The sequence below is a fragment of the Colias philodice genome, chromosome 11 (genome assembly GCF_061535455.1).
Source record: "Colias philodice isolate Cphi_HAF_F1 chromosome 11, ilColPhil1 Martin Lab GWU primary, whole genome shotgun sequence".
Lineage (NCBI taxonomy): Eukaryota > Metazoa > Arthropoda > Insecta > Lepidoptera > Pieridae > Colias > Colias philodice.
In genome coordinates this window covers 12816303-12838432 of record NC_143096.1, presented here as the reverse complement: position 1 = coordinate 12838432, position 22130 = coordinate 12816303, and the positions used below count along the sequence as shown (strand labels likewise).

The window sequence follows — 22130 nt, the reverse complement described above, 5'->3', positions numbered from 1 at the left end:
CTATTATTCAATTACCATCATATCAATAACAGTTTTGACACATCCATTCTGTTTGGATGAAACAATACTGGACTTATGAATAATCATTTCACATAGTTCCTACCTGTGTACACGTCTGGTGTATGTCAGATGCTTTGTTAACAGACGAAAATAGTTTCAATTAAGATGTGTTTTATGTAAATGTATTTATTTTTGTAAAGCCTGATGTTCTATGTGATTAAATCGTTTGTTATTTCGATACCGTGTTTTATTTCATTATATTTAAGTATGGTTTATACCAATGCCCAGTGTCTCCTTGGTACAATGGTTTGCTAGGGACTCAAGAAGTCTTGGATTTGTTCTCTATATAATATATTTTATACACATACTTACCCGTCACGTATAGCAAATCGAACTTTTAAACAGATGTTGAATACATCTGCCCCATACCCCTAGGGAAAATCCAAGACATCCTAAAATACATAATAAGTTGCACATGCTAATATCTATGCGGGCAGAGCTGGTCACACTTAATTAAATTAAGTTAACCCTCGATCGGTATTTAAAAGTACCTAATAGGCCTCTATATCTTTATTAAGCAGCGAAGGGTTAAGAGGGAATTGCGCGCAATAAACTGAATGGAATAGTTAACCCTGCAGCGTTCACACTCACTTTAATTTCGTTAAATGTTCCGTTGCGCTCGGGGCCATGCAGCCGCGAAAGGGTTGCGCGGGATGGGATGATTTGTCGATGTTTGGCTCGATAACAATCTATCGATATATTTATGGTGATGTATTGGCAATTAATTTTGAATGTAGTTTGTGTGGATTTTATTTTTAGATGTAAAAAATTACCTGTCGTTTGCTGGTGGATGTAATTTCTGATGACGTGTACTACCTACAGCTAAAAATGTAACGGAATATTTAATAATGTTTTAATCCAGTGTTTTAACTTTTAATGGTACGTGAAAAAAATGTGAAAAGACACAAGTGATTAATTATATTACAATAATGTTATCGCTCTATAACTTGGCCTGGGTAAGCTACAATAATTTAATGGAGTCACAAAGGTTTGAGCAAGTTTATTTTGTAGTTAATTGGTAATTTTGCACGCCTCATAAGCGAAGCGTTGAGGTGGGTACTACTGTCACTTGGCGCAAAACATCTGATTTTTCAAACTTAAAATGTCTTTATGTATCATACATTGCACTTGTAAGATAATACATACACACACATATTAAGAAAAAACACTATTTTTAACATTCATGATATTTTTGATGTCATTTTTGTTATTTAAACTAGTTAAAAAACAGTTTAAAAAAGTTCTGTCTTGGACGTCCGTGTGTCTGTATGTGCGGAGGATTTTCTTGTTAACACGATAGCGACCGAAATACTTTACTAATCGAGTCTTTTTTTTTCTCTTAAGCTTGAGTATGCTCAGGAATAGAACCCTTTCATTTTTCAGGGTCTGATTCGATGTGGTTTAATTGTTATTAAATAAACAAAAATAATAATTAATAAATAATTATTAAAAAAAATTATGAGGCGTGCACTTTTGGATTTTCCAAACTATTTTAACATTAATCTTATAGCCACAAACAAGATACGTTATTATCGAAAATTTATATACTCTATTATCGACAAATAATCATAATACTCAGCATCCCATCACTAGAGCTTTTCATCACCAGCTAATTTATATAGAGCTGTTGCACCCTCGCGAAAGCTTATAATCGCACGATGAAGCCAGTTGATTAATAGACGCGCAAATATCTCCAATTGTACCAGCTTAAAGCTATAATAAGACTCATTAATTCCTTATTTTCCTGTTCCAATTTACGCGGGAAAAGGTTGAGCAACGTTTGAGGATTGAATATACATTTATGATATGATTTTTAAACAATAAATACTCAAAAGAGAGTCATAATTTTTTGGTATGGTACCTACACAAATCGGAGATATTCTAGAAAATATATTCATCAAAAGTTTAAAATAGTAAGAAGAAGTGACAGGAATTTCCATGGGGAATGTAATATTTAAACAAAATAATCAACTATTAAACACTAATATATTTGAAGAATATAGACAGGTGTTCAAAGAATAATTATATTATTTTAATATCAATATACAGGTTCAAATACAATGTGCAAAAAGTTAAAAAGAAACATATCAACGTGCAGTCACTTAGTAGATATTCAAGGCATCTTTTTCTCCTATAAGAATTAAAAAAACATCATCATTCGACCCTGTTAATATTCTAAGCGATAGCAATATCATTGTTTATGAAATATCCATTCCAAGTATCAAAGACAATTATATTTTTTACAATAAACATTCCGAACTCAATTTTATGTCACCTTCCTACTACGAAGACCATTGTAAAGTTAGGGAGACTTTTTATAAAATTAACCTTTTAGCAAAAAAGAAAGTTAACTGATGTGTTTGAAGAAAAATGTAATTTTCTCGGGCTATAAAGAGGTATTTTAATGGTTGCAATTAAATTACATAACAATAATGAGCGCACCCGGGAGGCGAGTCTACACCTGCCGGTACTGGTTCTGTGGTGGGTTAAGCAAGGCTTACATGGCGTCTGCGAAATACTATTAAGGTGATGAATTAATTTTTCTAACATTTACGGCCCTTTTTAAACCTTCGTAATTTTTATATTATTAAAGTTGTCGTGATGAAAATTCTTGACAAGAAAGTTCAATAGTAACACAATACGTCTACCGTTTTAGAAACATGATTCCATGATATTTTCTCGATAGAAAAAAAATACAAAGTTCTCATTGTTATTTTTTTATAATCTCTGGCATCTTCAAAATAACAAACGTAAAGTTACGACTTTTTGGATATTAACTATAAAACATACAAACTATACGTCTACCGATTTAGAATTTTGAAATATGCGATGGTTTTGAAATAAACAAGAAATACTTGAAATTAGCGCGCGACCAGCCAATATAGCGAGAGCCGCCCTGTACCTTCCTACCCCGATCGCTGCACGAGTCATTCCCGCTACGGCCGTCACACGGGGAACTTGTGTCGCTCGCGCAATCGTAAAAAAGGGTGACAACACGATAAGACAAAATGAGACAAATGGGGACAATAAAGAAAATAAGAAGAAGAAACATAAAGGTTGGAGGAAAAAGAATGCTTACAATTGGAACAAATTAATGAAGTAAGTTGGTTTTATTTTAAATTTGATGATAATTGTATTATAGACGATGTTTGATATGTACCCCTGTTTTAAGTACATAACGAATGTGTAAGATTTTTTCATTTATAGCATAGATAATCTTTTCAGAAATCCGGAATCCAGAAGGAAAATAAACCCACTGATTGTTCACAATGTGAACCCACTCCTTCGTAAGTACCTTTATTCAGTCAAAAATGTATGTTATCAACGTTCTACTGGTTTTATCGCATGATTCCATTTTTAGCAAAAAGCAACAAAGTGCAAAGAAATAAAAATCATGGTGAACTTAGTGGAAGTATGGCGGACATAATATGGAACAGGAGCTCATTGGAGTAGTATTATATTTAAAAAAAATACGAAATAATTTCAAGAATTACATTTCTTAGAAGGTGGTAGATAAGTATGTTGTATAAAGAATTTGATGTTGATATTTATTTCATTTATACTTACTACACCTGTGCGGGAAATTGCTTAGTAATAAAACAGGTTTATATTCATATTTACATAGTAATGTGAGTTTTCATTTAGAAAAATTTTGTGTAAGTATATTAAATTGAGTTCCTGGGTGATCTGACATGAACCGATTTGGATGAATATTTGTGTGCACATTTCATTTTTGTGGGATGATTGGTTGATTCGCTTTCACATTAGCTAATATTATGTATTTTTGTTGTTAGAAAGTAAACTTAATTTAATGTTTATAATACATTATTATTGGTATAAATAAGCCAGTGTTCGTCTCACATTGCTGTACCTGCCTACCTACCCTACCAGGGCCTAACTTTGTTCTGGCTATTTTATTTTGATTATTTGTAATGAATAATTACAATTATAATAGAGTGCAAAAAATAAATACATGCGTCAATATATTTTGTGTTTTTTTTAAACAATTTTTTTATTAAAAAAAAATCATTCCGACCGCGGCTTTGCCCGCGTGGAATTAGGTTATATCGTGAATCCTGTTTTATCCCACAGAAGTGTTCAGTTCGGATAAAAAGTATCCTATGTGTAAATCCAGGCAATTAGCTATATTTTATCAAAATTGGTAATGTAGTCTTGACGTGATTAAGTAACAACTAACAAAAAAATATACAAATTAACATCCAAAGTTTCGCATCAGTTTTACTGTATTAGTGATATCTTCCACTCTTGACTTTGACTGAGAAGAATTAGGGTTTATAACTTCTTTCAGAAATAGTACCTTTCATTTCTGGGCATGATGTAATATCTACGTCAGCATCAAATTCTATCTAAATCAATTCAGTAGTCCGCGTTATTGAGTACCATTTCATTTTTTCAGAGTAACAATATTTTTTGTTACATATTTTAAAGATTATTTATAACCTGTATTATTTTGTAATAAAGTAAACATTACGAAATAATAATAATTATTAATAATGTCTAAGTTGTTGTTGGAAAGAAGATTATTTGTTTATAAGCAAGAAAATAAAACCAATAAATCAACAATTGAATAAATGTATAACAATATTATAACTGTATGACGACTCCATACATGTTTGTCCCGAGTCGGCCAGCGGCAGCGCGGCGAGTATGCAAGAATGACTTCGCGCACACCGGCGTTCGCGATAGCGAGCTATTAGACTCCGCCCGCCAAGCAGTGGATTTTTTTTTGTGTATCGTCTTAATATGAAAATGAAATTCCTATTGGACGCCTATTTGATTGCTTCAACGTTTGATTTTGTTTCTAAACCTGCATGCTTTCTATTCATTTATTCTTTAATACACAAAATAAAAATTTTAATACCAAAAGCTCTAGGTAGTAATTTATCTAAATAAATGATTCCCTCGCCACAAAATATCATTAATTAACACTGATAATAAAGTTTAACTTTAAAATACTTCAATTACAAATGGTTATAAAATAAAACACATAGATTGCTTAGAAATATATTTATTCATTCAACAAAGCTCCTATAAAGCTGTAATAAAAATAAAAAAAACTTACCGTTTATATAGAATCGAAAGAATCAGCTCTTATACTCCAATAAGACCATTGCTATAAAAGCAATATAAATCATTTTAAACTAAGCACCATGTAGCCCCACCACGTACATAGGTATCACAACAAGCTGTATGATAAAATCAATCGATCGCAGTCACATCGCTAAGTAATGGCGGGACATAACTAGCCACTGGACGGACGGGGTGAAGGATAATAAATCTTAAGGTAACTGTGTAAGGTGCAAAATTACATTGACAAATACCCGGATGTTGCAGCGCCATCTAGTATCAAATAAGGACTGGAGTGTTTGAATGTTTTTTTTTATTGTTTATATTTTATTTGAGTTATCATTGCTATTTATAATACTTAGTTAATTTCAAGTATATTCCAATTGCTATTTATCACTACACTCACAGTGCGCGTGGTTTTACCGGCATACGAACCTACGTGCAAAATAAAGTATTTATATAGCTCATGTATTATTCTGATGTATGAATCCACCTCTATTCCTTAAAAGTATAATCCAAATCCGTACAGCAGTTTTAACGTTCCACCGTAATAAACTTTAGCATTAATTTATTAGTATGATAAAACTAGCTGACCCCCCTAACTTCGTCTATTTTCAAAAGTAATATTTTTGCAACAATTTTCATTGCCGCTGGGTTCCTATTTGTCGAAGCGTGATATAAATGAGCCTAAAGCATTTCTCGATAATAGGATTATCCAACACAAAAGTAATATTTCAATTCGGACCACTAGTTCCTGGGATTAGCGCGTTCAACCGAACAACAAATTTTACATCGTCATAATGTTGTTAGCTCTTACAATTTAGATCCTTTTATACTTTACCATCAGTCACCATTTCAAAAAGGATTTCCTTTAATTTCAGAAGAGGTAGAGCAACTTACAAAACAGGTGCATTTTCACGATTCTAAAATCAACGGATGTTCTGAGTTCATAGCGTATTTTATTTTTTTGTGTGCTTGGTTTTACAGGGGGATTTACGTCAATAATAATAATTTATCAAAGCTAGAATTGAACGTACCTTTTTAAACGTGAATCTTCTCTTTCTAAAGTGTTCGAAACATCTAAAAAATATGGTAACGCAACAATTAACATTATTAAAATTTATTTAATATCAATAATTTCATAGCGTATTTTTAATATGCTTTACGTTAAATTCATAAGGTACAGTAGTTAGAAAAGCTTGGAAAATGGCATAATAACTTGAAACAGAAAGCGAACAAGTTATATATTGTTAGCGGTTTCGTCTGAAAGTCAACAGGCCGCAATACAAAGGCATTTATTGTACGAATTTCACGCTTCCACGTGGGGTTGATTATACTGCGATCTATCGGTTTGATACTTGATGTAACGCAGGATACTTGTTGTATGGAGGTTACTTGTTAATCAAAATGTTGTGTTATGTAGAATATATTTTTGACTTTTCATAGAAGACAAAAAAAATAGAGCAATCAGTTAAAAAAGTTTTTTTTTATTTGATAAAGTATTGGCTTTTGTTACCTTGTGTACCTGTTAGTTTGATGATTGAATTGATTTTAGATGATATAAGTTTCGTTAAATTCAATATACATACATGTCATATTATCACTTTAAACAGCTTTACTTTTAAAAATTATAATGACAACTTTTTAACGTACCTTTACCTTTACCGGACCTTTTGTAACGTTATCTCGTAACTTTCTACGATCAAACATACAAGTCGCAGTACACAGCATCTCTGCCGCAACGCGGTGTGTGGAAGGGTTGCATCAATACCCCACACAATTTCGTCACGGTTGTCCCTAACCTTAACAAAAATACGTGCCACAGTATACCCTAAAACGATCACCAAAAGTTACGCTACTGCAAGAATATCGATACATTGTTCGAATATTTTTTACTCTGTGGCTCGATTACGCTAGGGTGAGAACCCTTCGTCACGGCTTGAATAAAATTACTAATTTTTATTCTAACAATGCAAACGGATAACTAGTTTCTAGTGTAAACAAATTGCTCAGAGTCGTGCTTTTTAACTTTTATTGTTGACGACGAATGCAAACGTGTCCAAATATTTCGCTTGTATTATGTAAATTTACATTAAAATTACAATGAGATAATATTTTGGAAACTTTACTTGTTTAACTTGTAACTGTATTTAAATATTAGAATTTAATAATGTATAGGACAAACGATCCGATTATAAACTGTTTTTGTTAGATAATTGTCATGGAATTTTCTAGATTTATTAAATTCCAATTATTATCATGTTTTTTGGAATTTTTTATATTTTAAGAATCTTACATAACACCGAGCATTCAATTAAGTCCTGTGACCTCCCTGCGCAAAACAAACAATAAGATTGCAGTCATTAGTAAGACAGTTAACTATAATAATGTCCTTTAATAATTGAAGAACAAAAGTTCCCAATAAATTAATAAGTACTTGACTTCACATTGCCTGGAGAATCATTTCATCTATATCTATACTTATAATAAATCTGTAGAAAGGCCAATTCTGTACATGAAATATATTTAAAAAAAAACTATGAAGGGGTGATAAGGGATCGCTACTGATGCCAAAAATGCAATCAGTAAAATTTTTGTCTGTCTGTCTGTCTGTCTGTCTGTCTGTCTGTATATTCGTTATAGAAACAAAAACTACACGACGGATTTTAACCAAATTTGGCACAATTATTCTTCATACTCCTGGGCAGGTTATAGTAAAAGAATCATGTAAATCGGTGTAGAAACACCAAAGTTATACATAAAATACGCTATAAGTCATCGCGCGTGAATTACAGAATCATGCCATAAGGATTATTTTTGTGTATCAGTTGCCGCGTACGACGCGCTTCGCGGCGGGAGCTATAAAAAGGCGGCGGGTCCGCACCCGTTTCGCGTTGTCACGGCATCACGTGTGAACGGCTGAACCGATTTCGATAATTCTTTTCTATTATATTCCTTGAAGTACGAGGATGGTTCTTATGTAGAGAAAACGTAAATATGTACCACGGGCGAAGCCGGGGCGGACCGCTAGTTTGTAAATAAACTTGATTATTGCTAACGCTTTCAAACGTATTCATCTGATCATGGATAGCTAATACGTATCGTAAAGTACACTCTTAATTACATAAATAAAGTTTAAATTAGATAAGCTTTAATTTCGATCATTCAGCGCATTTCAAGAGATAAATTTTGAGCCTGACAATGCATTATTATATTGATATACTAACTGCGCTCCGCGGTTTCGCCCGCGTGGCTCCGGTCTTATTGAGTCCAATAATATATTATATCATCACGGTAAGTCTACCGTGATGATATAATATAGCCAATAGCTTTTTTCCATGAATGAGCTATCTAACACGAAAAAATATTTCAAATCGGACCAGTAGTTCCTGAGATTAGCACGTTCAAACAAACAAACAAACTCTTCAGCTTTATAATATTAGTATAGATAATGTTAAGTACGTGTATACATTTTAACAATGTACCATCCAAGAACTTTTTAAATACTAATTAAAAGCCTTAATTAATGAATTTTAATTACGTTCAAAATGATGAAGTCCAATATGTCGGCAGGTGGATGAACAAATAAGTTAATTACAAATGAAATACTCGATTATTAAATAAATATTTTTAGTATAAAACAACATTTTTTTTGGGTTAAACCCAAATATACGGGAATGGATGAGTATCGTTTATCTATTATATTTTTAACATCGTTTTACATACATCAAAATGATAAAAAATCATCAAAATGATTATATAATTCCTGTAATTGCCCTAATATTTTAAGAATCTTCCATACATAAGCACAGACGGTTTTTTATATTAGTATAGAAATAACAATAAATCAATATAACATTTCGAAATAGCAATTGAAATTACATCGCGCACATGGTATTTATTATAAAGCGTAAACTTAGCGAGGGGCTAGGGGTAAAATCGACATATGTGGTCAATTCCACCTCGCTTCTCTTCAGTCACATCGTATTATAGATAATCCTGCCATCATGTCAATACTTCTATGTAAAGTTAATGAGATTTTTCTATGTACAATTCTTCAAGTGGCAAATTTTTATTTACATTATTTTTTAGGAGAGACTTAACAATTATTATTTTAATTTATTTGGCATGATTACTTTCACACATTGCACGATTAAGAATACAAAATAAAAAAGACAAAGATACGTAAAAAAAACGTAATTTTAAATACCTATAATATGCCGAAACAGATAAAAACTTCAAAAATCTGTGTTTTAGATACATTTCAATCATCATTTATCACATAATTTCTAAAATTATACGCCAACAAACTTCTAACCAAAATATTGGCATATAAGCGAACAGATTTATATAATTGCATTAATACCCCCATATATCAGTAATTAAAACAATAACGGGCAGCTAATCCTATCAGCGGGGAGACTGGGGCTTATTGCAACCCTTTGTCCCTTGTCTTTCATTAAACTACTCATATTGGCTGGATGAGATAGTTTTTACAGGTGCATGTAATTGAAAGTTATAGCTTAAATGTGACGCATTTGTTGTCAGTTTGGCAAAAAAGTAATTGACTTTTAGGAAACTTGAAAGTAGAAGTCGCAGACTGATTCTAATAATGTAATACATCGCTTCTTTCTTCTTCCTAAATCTGTAAGAGTTCAAATATCAATAGTAAATGTAAGATTAGTAGAGTCATACCATATTAACAACGTTGTAGAGTTACTTATTATCGCATAGTTTAATCCATATTTTGACATAGGTAATTTGGTGATGTTATTGCTCTCAAACGAACAAACCGATCTCGGTGTGTTTTTTAATCGAAGATATGGTTAAAAGTATGAAAGCTTCTACGTATTATTGATGCAGTGGTAGAGAAGATATTATGGCTTATCTATAAGATAGATAGATAGTTACTTGCAATGAATATTACAAAGCTGAAGAGTTTGTTTGTTTGTTTTAACGCGCTAATCTCAGGAAGTACTCGTCTGATTTGAAAAATTCTTTCGGTGTTAATATTCGCCCATTTATCGAGGAAGGCTTATATCATCACACTCATTATGTAAAAAACCAACAGGAGCGCAACAATGCGGGTGAAACCGCGGAGCACAGCTAGTATAATCTATGTCTCATGATGATGATGATGATGCAGTGGTAGATAAAATGTATTATTCAGGAACCAATTCAAAGTTTTATTTTACGTAATTTCGACAACTTGTCGGGATTTAATTCTACACAACCCTTATGCATTCAGTCTTTATGAAACGCGTTAATACTGAAAGATCATTAGGGCTCCATCATTTGTCACATTCCTCGAATGCTGGGGTCTCCGCCCCCACTTTATAATTCGATTTGAACAAGCTGTCGCGATCTGCGGCTACCCTTATTGATATTTTGGCTTTGCAGCCGGTTCATTAGAGTTAATTAAAACTGCAGTCTTTTGTTTGAGTTCGACAGTGTTTGGATTTCGTGGTGAAGGGATTTTGTGATTTTGGTAGTCGTGTAAAATCTTAAAATTAACTTGGGTACCTGAAGTTATTTTTGCTACTTTAAACTTCTGTGTATAAAAAATAAGACTGTAAAAGTAATGGTATAATAAATTTATTGTAACTAATGTACTTAACATATTATGTAAAGTCCAAAAGATCACACTCAGTTTCGAGGCAGTCCTGAAAAAATGCATTCGTCAAAAGTTCTATAGATTAATCATAAATCGTTTTAAATAGACTTTGAAAATGGTAACGATATAAAAGTTGAATAGGTAGGTACATAACATTTCTAGATAAAAACTTGCGATGAAAAGTTACAAATATTGTGTGCAATTGCATTATAAGTTGCACCAAAACAACAATACCTATTTATACATAATGTATTAAAAGTAACAACAAAATAACCTTCGCAACCCGTTACATCACACCACAGACTCAACTCCAAACCATAACGCATCCCGCGAAAGCTTACCGAACAATTACAAGCCACAAGGGCAGACGTAACAAAGTTTCAGGGTACATCTGTAATTTCATGTTTTGCGGTTTTTGTGTTCGTACTGTGGCAATTATAACTTGATTGAGGGGACTGAATTGTGTATGTAGAGCGTTATTTCGTCATGGATATCATGCAGTTAAAAACTTTTTGAGTGAGAATTTTTACTAAGCTACATGTATCTGTCAACTGTGCTACATAACATATATACGTAATTGAATTCAGAATTTTTCTTAGAATATTTTGTTTGCGCACTTTCAATATTGCGCTACAGGCTTTTTTATAGTAGCGACTAATACGCATTATTCCATTATTTTTATAACCTTACTTACCTAACAGAATGCAATGAACATAAAAAACTCGTCATTTCATTTATTTCATTTCATTTCATTAAACTGAAAATGAACATAAAATTGTCGAATATTTATAACTTCTCGAACAACGTTCTCTCAGTAAATATACCTACTGCGAATTTTTCCTAAAATATTACTAAAATTTACTAAAGTACAAGGCACTGGCACACAAGGCAGAGCTTTTTCTATTCTTTAACAATTTCTCATTGATATTGAATCCCTACTAATATTATAAATGCGAAAGTAACTCTGTCTGTCTGTCTGTCTGTTACACTTTCCCGCCTCTCAACCGATTTTGATGAAATTTGGCACAGACAATCTTTAGACCCTGAGAAAGAACATAGGCTACCTTTTATTGCGAAATATGTACCACGGGCGAAGCCGGGGCGGACCGCTAGTGGTGTTATAAAACTTACAAGGTATTATCTAACAAAGTTAAACAGTTCCAATATCACTTATTGTTTTACTAATGTTATAAAGGGCCCTCCACACCGCACGTACAAAGGGATCTGTCACACGCACATGGCGCCGCACACAACCGCTGACACTTGTCAAATATTACATTTGATTTTAAGATGTGGATTGAAATTGTAGAAATGTATTGGAAAAGGGGGAACTTTGATAAAAATATATTATAAGTTCTATTTAGGTCATATAATTTTGTTGTTGAACTAATTCTGATAAAACTTGCATTGTTCATTTCAAGTTTTATCAAAATTAATTCAGTGGGTTAAAAGATAAATAATCGAACACAGACGTTCGTTCAATAAATTGTTATTTACACATTGGTTGATTTTTATAATACTTTACGTTCTCAAATTGTTTAATAAAACTTTGTTAGTAAGGGATACGGATGTAACTCTATTCTCATATTTTTAAGGATGTAAAAACTGAAATATTATTATTATCTTATGAATTAAAATGCTCATGGGCATTAGTAAATTCTAATTCATAGTGAGTAGTGCACAAACGAGCGATCTCGGAGCCATTAGTGGCTCTAATTGTGAACCTGCTTTCAGTGTTTGGCTGTAAAGCTTTTCTTTAGGCCGGCTATCACAAGGTGTTTATAAAGTAGCGTTTAGTTAAATCACTATATTAATGCATCGATTATATGAGACTTTGAAGATTAGATTTTGATTATGATATAATTTTATGTAATTAGCAAAAAACAATGTTATGGTATTGCTATAAATAACGAAATATTATAATAAGACAAAACATTTGTAAGAAATTTATTGAAATTATTTCATAGAAAATTAATTGTATACATTTTTAAAACAGCATGACGATTATTTTCTACAAAAAAGTCGCACTAACTACCACATTTCGTTTTTGTATTTTGATTCAAGTGTAATTTATCTTCATTACCACTTTCAAATTATACAGGGTGTCCCACTGTTGGTATACTAAGCCCAAAGGAGGTTATAGATTTGCATACGCTAAGTACGTAAAAAATACTTAAAAAATTCCAGACGCATTTTTTTTTTCAAGTAGATGAATTCTTAAAACTCTATGTGTACACCCATAACAAGCAACCCGCCCAACTTTGTCACCAGCACATGAGCTATCGTTTAATATTATGTTTTCATAGACAAAATGCTCACATTAGAGAAGCGGTATATGCCGGCTGCGCGAAGCTAGAGAAGAAAACATGGATTTTCAGGAAAAATTTAGCAAAAAATTTTTGACGTAATTTTGTTGTTTAAGTATTTTTTACGTGATCAGTGTATGCAAAACTACAAGTCTCTTCGCGCTTAGTATACCAATAGTGTGACACCCTGTATATAATGCATAATGTTAGCCGCTATCCCATAACCAGCCTTACCACACCAGACAAGGAAACCTCAGTTGTCACGCAGACGGTTTATCGAGTGTGACCGACGAGATTGGCGTTCTCAAAAAAGCGCACTTTAATTTTGAACGCGGGCGGACGCTCGTGCGTGACGCCCCTTTTATTTGATTAGCTATAAAAACGTTTTAGAGAAGATTTAATGAAACTTGGAGGTGTACTCGATGACCACCATTAGTACTACAGAGTACAGCTGATATAGGTATGTCTATGAGTACGCTGTGCTAAAAAGATTTTCCAAAATGGTAATCTTTGATCGCATAAAATACATTATATTTGCATAATTTTGCGTAGGTACGTACGGTTTTATGATGTTTTTTTTTTGTATTACAACTTCTTTTATTTAACCACGCCACTTCACACGAACAACGAATAGGTATACTAATTTGTCAGATATCAAATGTTTTCAAAATCTTCGACCGAGATCTAAATAAAAGTAAACCCAACTCACAACAATGGGCACCATTAAACAAACAAACGACAGTTCGCAATTTTTCTAATAACAAGGCAATTTTTCTTTTTTAATTAACAATAGTCTCCCATAGGGATGTTCTGCGAACTCCCGAAACTAATGGCCAATCGATATTGGACTTTTTTACCCTCCAGACAAATTGTCTTCGAGGAGAAATTAATTTGACAAGTCTAGGAGGTCCCAAGACGCCTGTATTAATTTATTTTGACGTAAAAATGTGGTTCTGGTCAGGGGTGTCGCGGCCGTTGGGGAGACGTTATATCCGCTGTTTCACTTACGATACGGTCACTTATATTGATGGCTGCATTTTTCATAGAAGAAATGAGGCAGAAATCTTGGAAAGGAATAAATTATGTCATAAAGTATGGAAGAAAAATTTTAATAACTCAGGCCCCGGAATCACAGACACAATAGAAAATCTATTGTGTCGTGGACCAATCGGGCCGTTCGGGGCTCAATGGGTTAAGGGGTCTTGTTGTTTTTTATTTCAATGTGGTAATATCGATAATAGTTATTATTTTGTACCAAAGACGACGTGTAATAATTACTATAAATAAAGTGACTAAAATTAAAACATGCTTTCATTAATTGAGCAAAATAAATATTTTATGTACAAAGTTTATAAATACGAATTAACACTACGCGTTATTAAATAATTAAAACATTTCAATTCTGCACATTTACGTTTTTATTTATACGTATTTATTTATATTTATTACAAAAGCTTAACCATAATATAGCTTTGACTATAAAAACGAACAATATAATCTCATCACACAAATCCAACACAAAGAAAACCATCTCAAAAACTTCATTAGCAGCTTGACTCCGCAACAGAGGATTTAGTTATCGTCTAAACATGGACATAATACGATCACAAGGAAATATCGATACGTAGGGGAAGTAACAAGTAGGGAGACGATTTATGACGTCCTGATGATACAATCGAATCAAATAAACCATCTATAAATCAATGTTGGACGCTGAGAGGTGAGAGTTTTCCTTGTTTCTGCTTAGTTTGAGTATGAGCGTGATTTGATGTTGTGTACTGTTAGTCTTTCATGTCTTGTGCGGTTCCTGAATGCTTCGTAGTAATGCAGATTCTCCGAATGAAATCTTACGCGTCTTGCCTTGTGAAAATTACCTTAAGTATTTACTGAATCATTTCCTCGTTTTTTGTCACAATGTTAACGAAAGTAAATTAACACAAATATACTTACTGTATTTGTGTGATCAAATTATTCTCTTTGCTTTATCGACAACCCTAGGAAGCAGCTGTAGGTAGTATAATATCATACCAATAATCAACTTAAATTAAAACACTTATTTATTTAGACTTTCTCTAGAAGCAGTTTTGACTCGCAACATTTTACCATTTACCACCAGTTCAAAGCCATTTCGACGAGAAGATTATTAAATGTTTATCAACCAAAACCTCTATGACACACAATCACACAAGCACACACACACTCGATTTCAATTAATAATGTTCCGATAAGTTTGCTAATGAGTGGTTGTGTGGATTTATTGGTTGGTAACCGACAATTAAACGTCTTTGTTTGAGACGGGACAACGCCCATCGACGACCTCACAAAATGTATCCTGTACATGAAGGTACGAAAACAATTGGTGATTATAATGTGCTAAATGCAATGGTTAGTGTTAAATATCAGTAGGAGAGGATAAAGAATGAAGTAATAGTGAAAGTAGTTGTGTTTGTTATTTATTTGATTACAGGAAAGCTAGATTATGTATGAATATTTATAATCAGAATGTTTTAAAAATTTCAAAATTTTATTTAACAGATTCCTGAGGTATAATTCAATAGAATCGACTATAAAATAGATATTGGGCTCATTTTAATATTTACTTTGAGTATCAATTATGGAATTCACCTTTACTTTACCAGTATTACTACATCCATGGTGCAAAGGCGCAAAAGACAAAAAGTAAGCCCTCACAAGTCGTTGTATTGTCCGCAATCTGTAGTTATGTGAACAAAGCTCTCTGTAGCCAACAAATGCGTGCTTTCAAATTGTAACCACTCATTTTAGTTTAATGAACGATTTATAAAGCTGTATTTATCATTTTGGTAAGAGCCATATGTTATGTTTTGTTCAACAACGATATTGAAAATAAAGTTTAAATTTCCTTAGTCATACTTACTGCTTTTTTCTTTATTATTAAATTGACGAACATATTTTACGTATATAAAACTTAGCTTAGTGTCTATAAGTACACGATAACTATTTAGTTTATTAACAAAAGATGTGGCACTGATTTCTTCTAACCTTCCCTAACAAAATTTGAGCTTGTAAGCATCACGGTGGCCTAAATATCCAAAATAGATGCCACATTTTCGAAAATAGATAAATTACATATTCATTATTCACATACGAAACGATGTTCTTTGTAACTTTGTTCCCAAAATAACAATCGCAACAAAGAAGTACGGATCAAAATAATCCTCAACAATACAAATGTATCAAGTTCCTAATCATTACAACAACACCTTCTCCGTCAAATCTTAAATCAATTCCCAATAAATCCATTGTGCCCTGTGTAACTTATCGGGCGTCATCTTCATCTCCCTTTACATGCAATGACTAGACATCTTTAACCTCTCGTTCATCTTCACCAATATGACTTTTATCATCTTTATCGTAAAGCTGACTATCCCTTACACGATTATGTTAACTACAATTTCTTCAAGTATATCACGATGATACTTTTTAGTTGCCCATAAGGTCGAATATGTTTTAAAATTCTGACAATGAACTAACAATGTAGGAACGTCCGTCAATTGCGTTTCTTGTCTCATTCATCGGGTAACCATTCATGTTTTGATAGTAATTCTAAATTGAATGAAGTGATGTTCATTCATGATTGTAATTAAGGTTACACGAATTTATAATGACGCGTGTTCTGTGTAGAGGTAGCCAGCCTTCAATCATTACGTCTGTAGACTCTTTAGATTGTGACCTCATGTTTATTTCAGATCGTAATGACTATCAAGAACTTTATCGTGTTTATTTTATGCCTTATTTTAAACATTTAGTGATATTAGCTTAATACTTCGAAATTAATGTTTAACATTTCTACAAATTGTAGTTCATTTTTTTTTCTTGTACAAGAACTATAATATTGAAATCCTGACTAAAACATTTTTGTAGATTTTTAAATGCATTCGTCATAAGAACGTTTTGTTTATCTTGTTTAAATACTTAGGGCAAAAATCTATTCGCATTATACAATACCTCTAAATCATGTTCTTGCGTTCTGTCAGTATTATAATTATCCTTACCATTATCGATGTCACAACATTCATCGAGGATTTTTTCAGCCCACAGGATCTGCCTACGTGCGAAGAGACAAAGGCATTTATTACCATAACCCGGGGTTGGAGGGTGTGGTCGAATTAATCATGCGCACGAGCACGACAAGCAAACGCTTTACTTTTGTTCCTTTTCGATCGTAATGACAGTTTCGATAATCCTGAAGATCAACTGAGGAACACAATTGTTGTATGATAAATGAAAAAACAGTATTAAATCATGTTTTATAAAGACTTTGTTTTCTTTGTGATGTGTCCCATTACATGTTCAGAAATATTCTTTATCTCAGGATCTAGATAAACATATCGTGTACAAGAAAGGTTATCTTAGTAAAATCATATTTTTACAATAACTTTCTTTAGTGCTCAGATGATATCTTTATAAATTGCATTGATGACTTACTTGACTTATGTTCCTGTGTCCCCTAGCTGGGGCAGAGGGCATCCACAGTGCTCCGCCAGGCGTCTCTGTCGAGAGCTTCTCTTTTGATTTCGCTCCAGGTTTTCCCGATTTTCTTGGCTTCGTCTATGACTGTCCGCCGCCAGGTTTGTTAAATTGACTGGAACCCCCAAGAAAAGCGTAAACGTGGTCGTCCTAAAAAAATTGCATTGATGATAACTTTAAAAAAAATTGTGTAGTAATATTTTAAACCATATTTTAAAAAGAACACAATAATAAGTTAATATTAATTATTTTAGAATTTTCTAAAAGGCACCTCATGACTTATTGTTATTTTTTATTGATTGCATAAATAATTATTGTAAAATATATTTCTGTATGAAAAAAACTCCTAAAAGAACTTTATTATGATAGTATATAACAACAAGACAAATGCTTGTATTGTACTTAGGAATGTTCAGCATTAGTAAGAATCACGAAAACCCGTCTAAAGTAAACATTTCGAGACGAGGAAATAACTAAAACAGTAAGCTCTCATTGTCAGCACAAATACGGCACATTTGCTATAATTATAGTGTGCTCCCCACACAATCCTCGGCATTAGCTTCCTCTACTTTCAACTGGACCCAGAACATTTCCTTGTACCATCCCAGCAAACTACATCGCTTATTTTTGTATACAATGCTCCGCGGATTGACAACAAAGACTTTTGTTATAATCAGAAACCGTCAATGTAACGCACATCGTTGTAGAAGTCGACAAAGATTTAAACGGCATACCATGACGGGGTGTCAGACCCATGATTATAGCATTATTAACAGAAGGGCACATTTGTGGCTAAAAATGTTGCAACACAATACAATATGACGTCCAATATTTTACTGCAAAGCAATAGCTATTAGTTTAAAATTCTGAACATGGCTTATTCTATCATAGATACAGATCGCTTCGTTTAAATTAGTCAATATTAAATTGCCTGTCCGTAAAAGTTAAATTGGAGTCAATCAAACACCCTTAACAGGTGAAAAATTGCGTTACCTTCGTGGAATCGAGAGCAAAGCACTATTGCATTGTCGAGTCAATAAAACCATCTCTGATTGATGAACTTCATTTTTTTGTCAAGCCCAACACGAAAAACATCGAAACTCGTAACAATAGACGCTTTTTCTATTCGATCATCGATTACTTTTTTATTAACGAAAATATCAATAATCTGTTTACGCCCACTGTTAATTCCGACGTTAGTAAAATTGAAACTTGACACGTGTTACGAGGCAAAAATAATTTGGTGGGTGCGTGATTGTGCGCTTTTATCACTTTTGTTTGTTTCTTTTGACCGACGCCTCGCATTGTGGAGGCATTTAGTGCGTGACTAGCGCTTTTTTATTACCATTGTAATGAAAAGTGGTCGTATCATTGCCTCGAGTGCATCTCGATTGCCCCACCTGACGGTACCATTAACGGCCCATCTTTCCGAACAATCTTCAAATTGCCCTTTTTACGAACATAATTGCAATCAATTTGGCAAGGGTCAGTTCCTTCACGTATGTTATTAATGTCGGTTCAATATTTAGTATGAGACTTAAAGTAATATGTTTAAAACTAACAGTTACCTTTTCCAAATAATTTCAATCCACACGTTTGAAGGCGCATGTCACTAATTCAATGTGCATTCGTTGAACTCTGACCAAAAAAACAGATAACGTTCGAGTTCCGACATATTTTCTACATTACTATTCCCATGTGTGAGAATTGACAGCTAATTTGAATGCTTTTTTATTACCGAAAGTCGATTTGTTGGACAAACACGATAATGGGCATTAAATATCGATTTCCCACTAAGGAGCCGGAGCAACGGTATTTACGGCATGATCGGAGCGTCATAGGACGCGTTGATTGTATCAATATCATTTCAATTATCAAAAATGAGCGTTACTTTCACATATTTACTTACAGCTCGTTAGTTGATAGGGTTGCCGATGATACTTAATTTGGAAATTAATATTTCTTAATTGATTTTTTTCTAATTAATGATCCTTCATCTTATTTTAAAGTGCGCTTATTTTAAATACGATTTCTATTGATTTATCCCATTATATGGGAGATATAGTTATTTATAAATTAAGACAATTGATTGTGTATTATAATCGACATATTTGAATCCAGTTAGGGGCTCGTTAGGCTCTCAACCTAGAAAGACAGCCCTATTCTCGCGGCGGGAACCACGAAACATTCAATAACATAACTTATAACTCGAAAACGACCCTTCAAATTACACAAAACTGACAGCTTTAATATTTGCCCTAAGCCTCGGCCAGAACACCTCATGCTGCGCTTTTAATTTGTTCCATACATCGGTTCACGTGGTTTTTACTGTGTTTTGTTTGTGGCCAGCGGTGATCAATCGTTCGCCTGTTTTTTATGTTGTTTAATTTTGGAAGGAGTTCGGTTTCGCCACGTCATTAGGGACGTGCTAAACGGTGGAGTTACGAATACAGGTTAAATATTGAACGGGGTTCAAAGATTTACGCATTTGATAGAGCCTTCTAGATTATTGGAAGTACAATATAATACATTTATTATAATATTGTTGGATATTTTACAAGTCGGTGATATGTAGAAACCATCATTGTATATAGGGAAACTCTTTTTCTGAAAGTAAAAAGAAGCTACATTCAAAATGATGTACCAAGAACTACAGAATTAGGTGCATTCATTTTATATTTTGTAAAATAACTCAACTTGAAGCTTACACCATAATTTTCGGCAGCCATAACTCAAATGTGTGAGTTCAAAAATTAAAGGAAAATCGTTGTATCTTCGATAATAAATCACAAATTAATAATAACTTAACCTTTGTTCACAGTGGCGAAACTGCGCTCAATTATCTGGTATAATTCATTGACTTTTGGATAAACACGTCGCTTTCTAAATCACGTCAAGAATAAATCAATCGTTTATGAATGTTCCAGAAATTTGGTAATTTTTAAACTGGAAAAATGTTAATGTATTGGCTCATACACAAACTCTATAGTAGAATGTATGATATTCAAAACATTATTTTTCCATTTTTTATATGTCTTACAAGGACCTTGAATAGAAAACATGGTTGGCTATGTTACTTATAACCATAAATTGCCAATTTTATTTAGATTGACTATCTGCAAATTAAAACAAGACGAAACCAAATCTAGGTACACTCCTCAAGATATCATCATATGATCGTCACATATAACGTGATTATTATAAACTCCTATTTTACTGATGTAATAATAATACATATAACATAAATACAGCAAGATTTTCAAGTAAGCATAAAAATTAAAAAAGCAAGACATTTTAGCAATTCCCCGGAGCGGTTGGTGTCATTGAGTTGTCGTCGGGACTCGTAAAGATGCTTGTGAAAATTTTACAATCATATTTATTTACCACCCACATTTTTACAGCGCCTGCAGGCTAATAGATTCCTGATAAAAAGCTCTTTTATTTAAGATGGTGATGATGAGATAAGTAAAGTTTTCTAATAAGTAAAAGGTACCTAGTTTTCATAAATTGCGGAATACAAGAGCCCAAATATGTAGGTATTTCAAATGTAAGATTAAATCGATATACAATTTGGAATGCACCAAGGAAGTAAGTATATATCAGTGTTTAAACCTCTGATCGGCAGATGGATTTTTTCTTTATTATATTATAATGGCAAGTTTTTCGAACCAGTCTTTTTGCAAAGGTACATTAGATCAAATTGAATTTTAACATTAAATTTTTTAATTTGATTGATTAATTTATGCGATTAATAAAGTTTTTAGTCATGCTTTGTAATATGTAGAGCATGTAAAGATAGGAAATTCCAGTCCCATATCAAACCTGATTTAATAAAAACTTAAAACATAAGGTGTGAAACATAAATATTAATTTTAAAGGGCACATACATTATACATCTTTATAAATATAATTTATGAAATATTAACCAATTATGATTTCAATGTATTATTTAAATAAATGAATAAATTAACAATTAAAACAGATTTATATATTTATAATTGGTCTATAGATGCATATTATATCGCTCGCTAGTGTCATGATTGATTAAATTTATAGCTATGTTAATAATGATGAATAAAACAACAGTTCATAAAAGTAATAAAATATTCTGTACATATTATGTAGTTAAATCCAAAAACTTCGTCACTTACGTATTTATCTACGTACAAGCTGACCATACATTACTCTTCTATGTTACTTTGTCGCTTTTAGTATAAACTACCTCCCGCGGCTTCGCCCACTTTGTCTAGAACCTAATAAATCCATACTAATATTATAAATGCGAAAGTAACTCTGTCTGTCTGTCTGTTACTCAATCACGCCTTAACTACTGAACCAATTTGCATGAAATTTGGTATAGAGATATTTTGATACCCGAGAAAGGACATAGGCCACTTTTTATTGCGAAATATGTACAATAATATTATGTAGTAGTTAATAATATCAAATCTTTTTTAATTCTTACTTTTCCGTTTTTGAAGTCGGTTGTTTTTAACGCAGTTATTTTTATTTAATTCTTTTTAGTGTATTTTTCAACACGTATCAAATGAGCC

The 22130-nt window shown here is 32.7% G+C and overlaps 2 long non-coding RNA genes across 2 annotated transcripts in view; both read left to right on the top strand.

The window, feature by feature from the left end:
- LOC149484955 (uncharacterized) overlaps positions 1 to 22130 on the top strand; it is a 105569-nt gene that overhangs the window by 22913 nt on the left and 60526 nt on the right. The gene's annotated exons all lie outside the window — the stretch shown is intronic.
- Positions 2870 to 4095, top strand: LOC149484957 (uncharacterized). Its single transcript, XR_016316245.1, has 3 exons — positions 2870 to 3159; positions 3286 to 3347; positions 3422 to 4095. It is a non-coding gene; the product is annotated as an uncharacterized LOC149484957 (long non-coding RNA).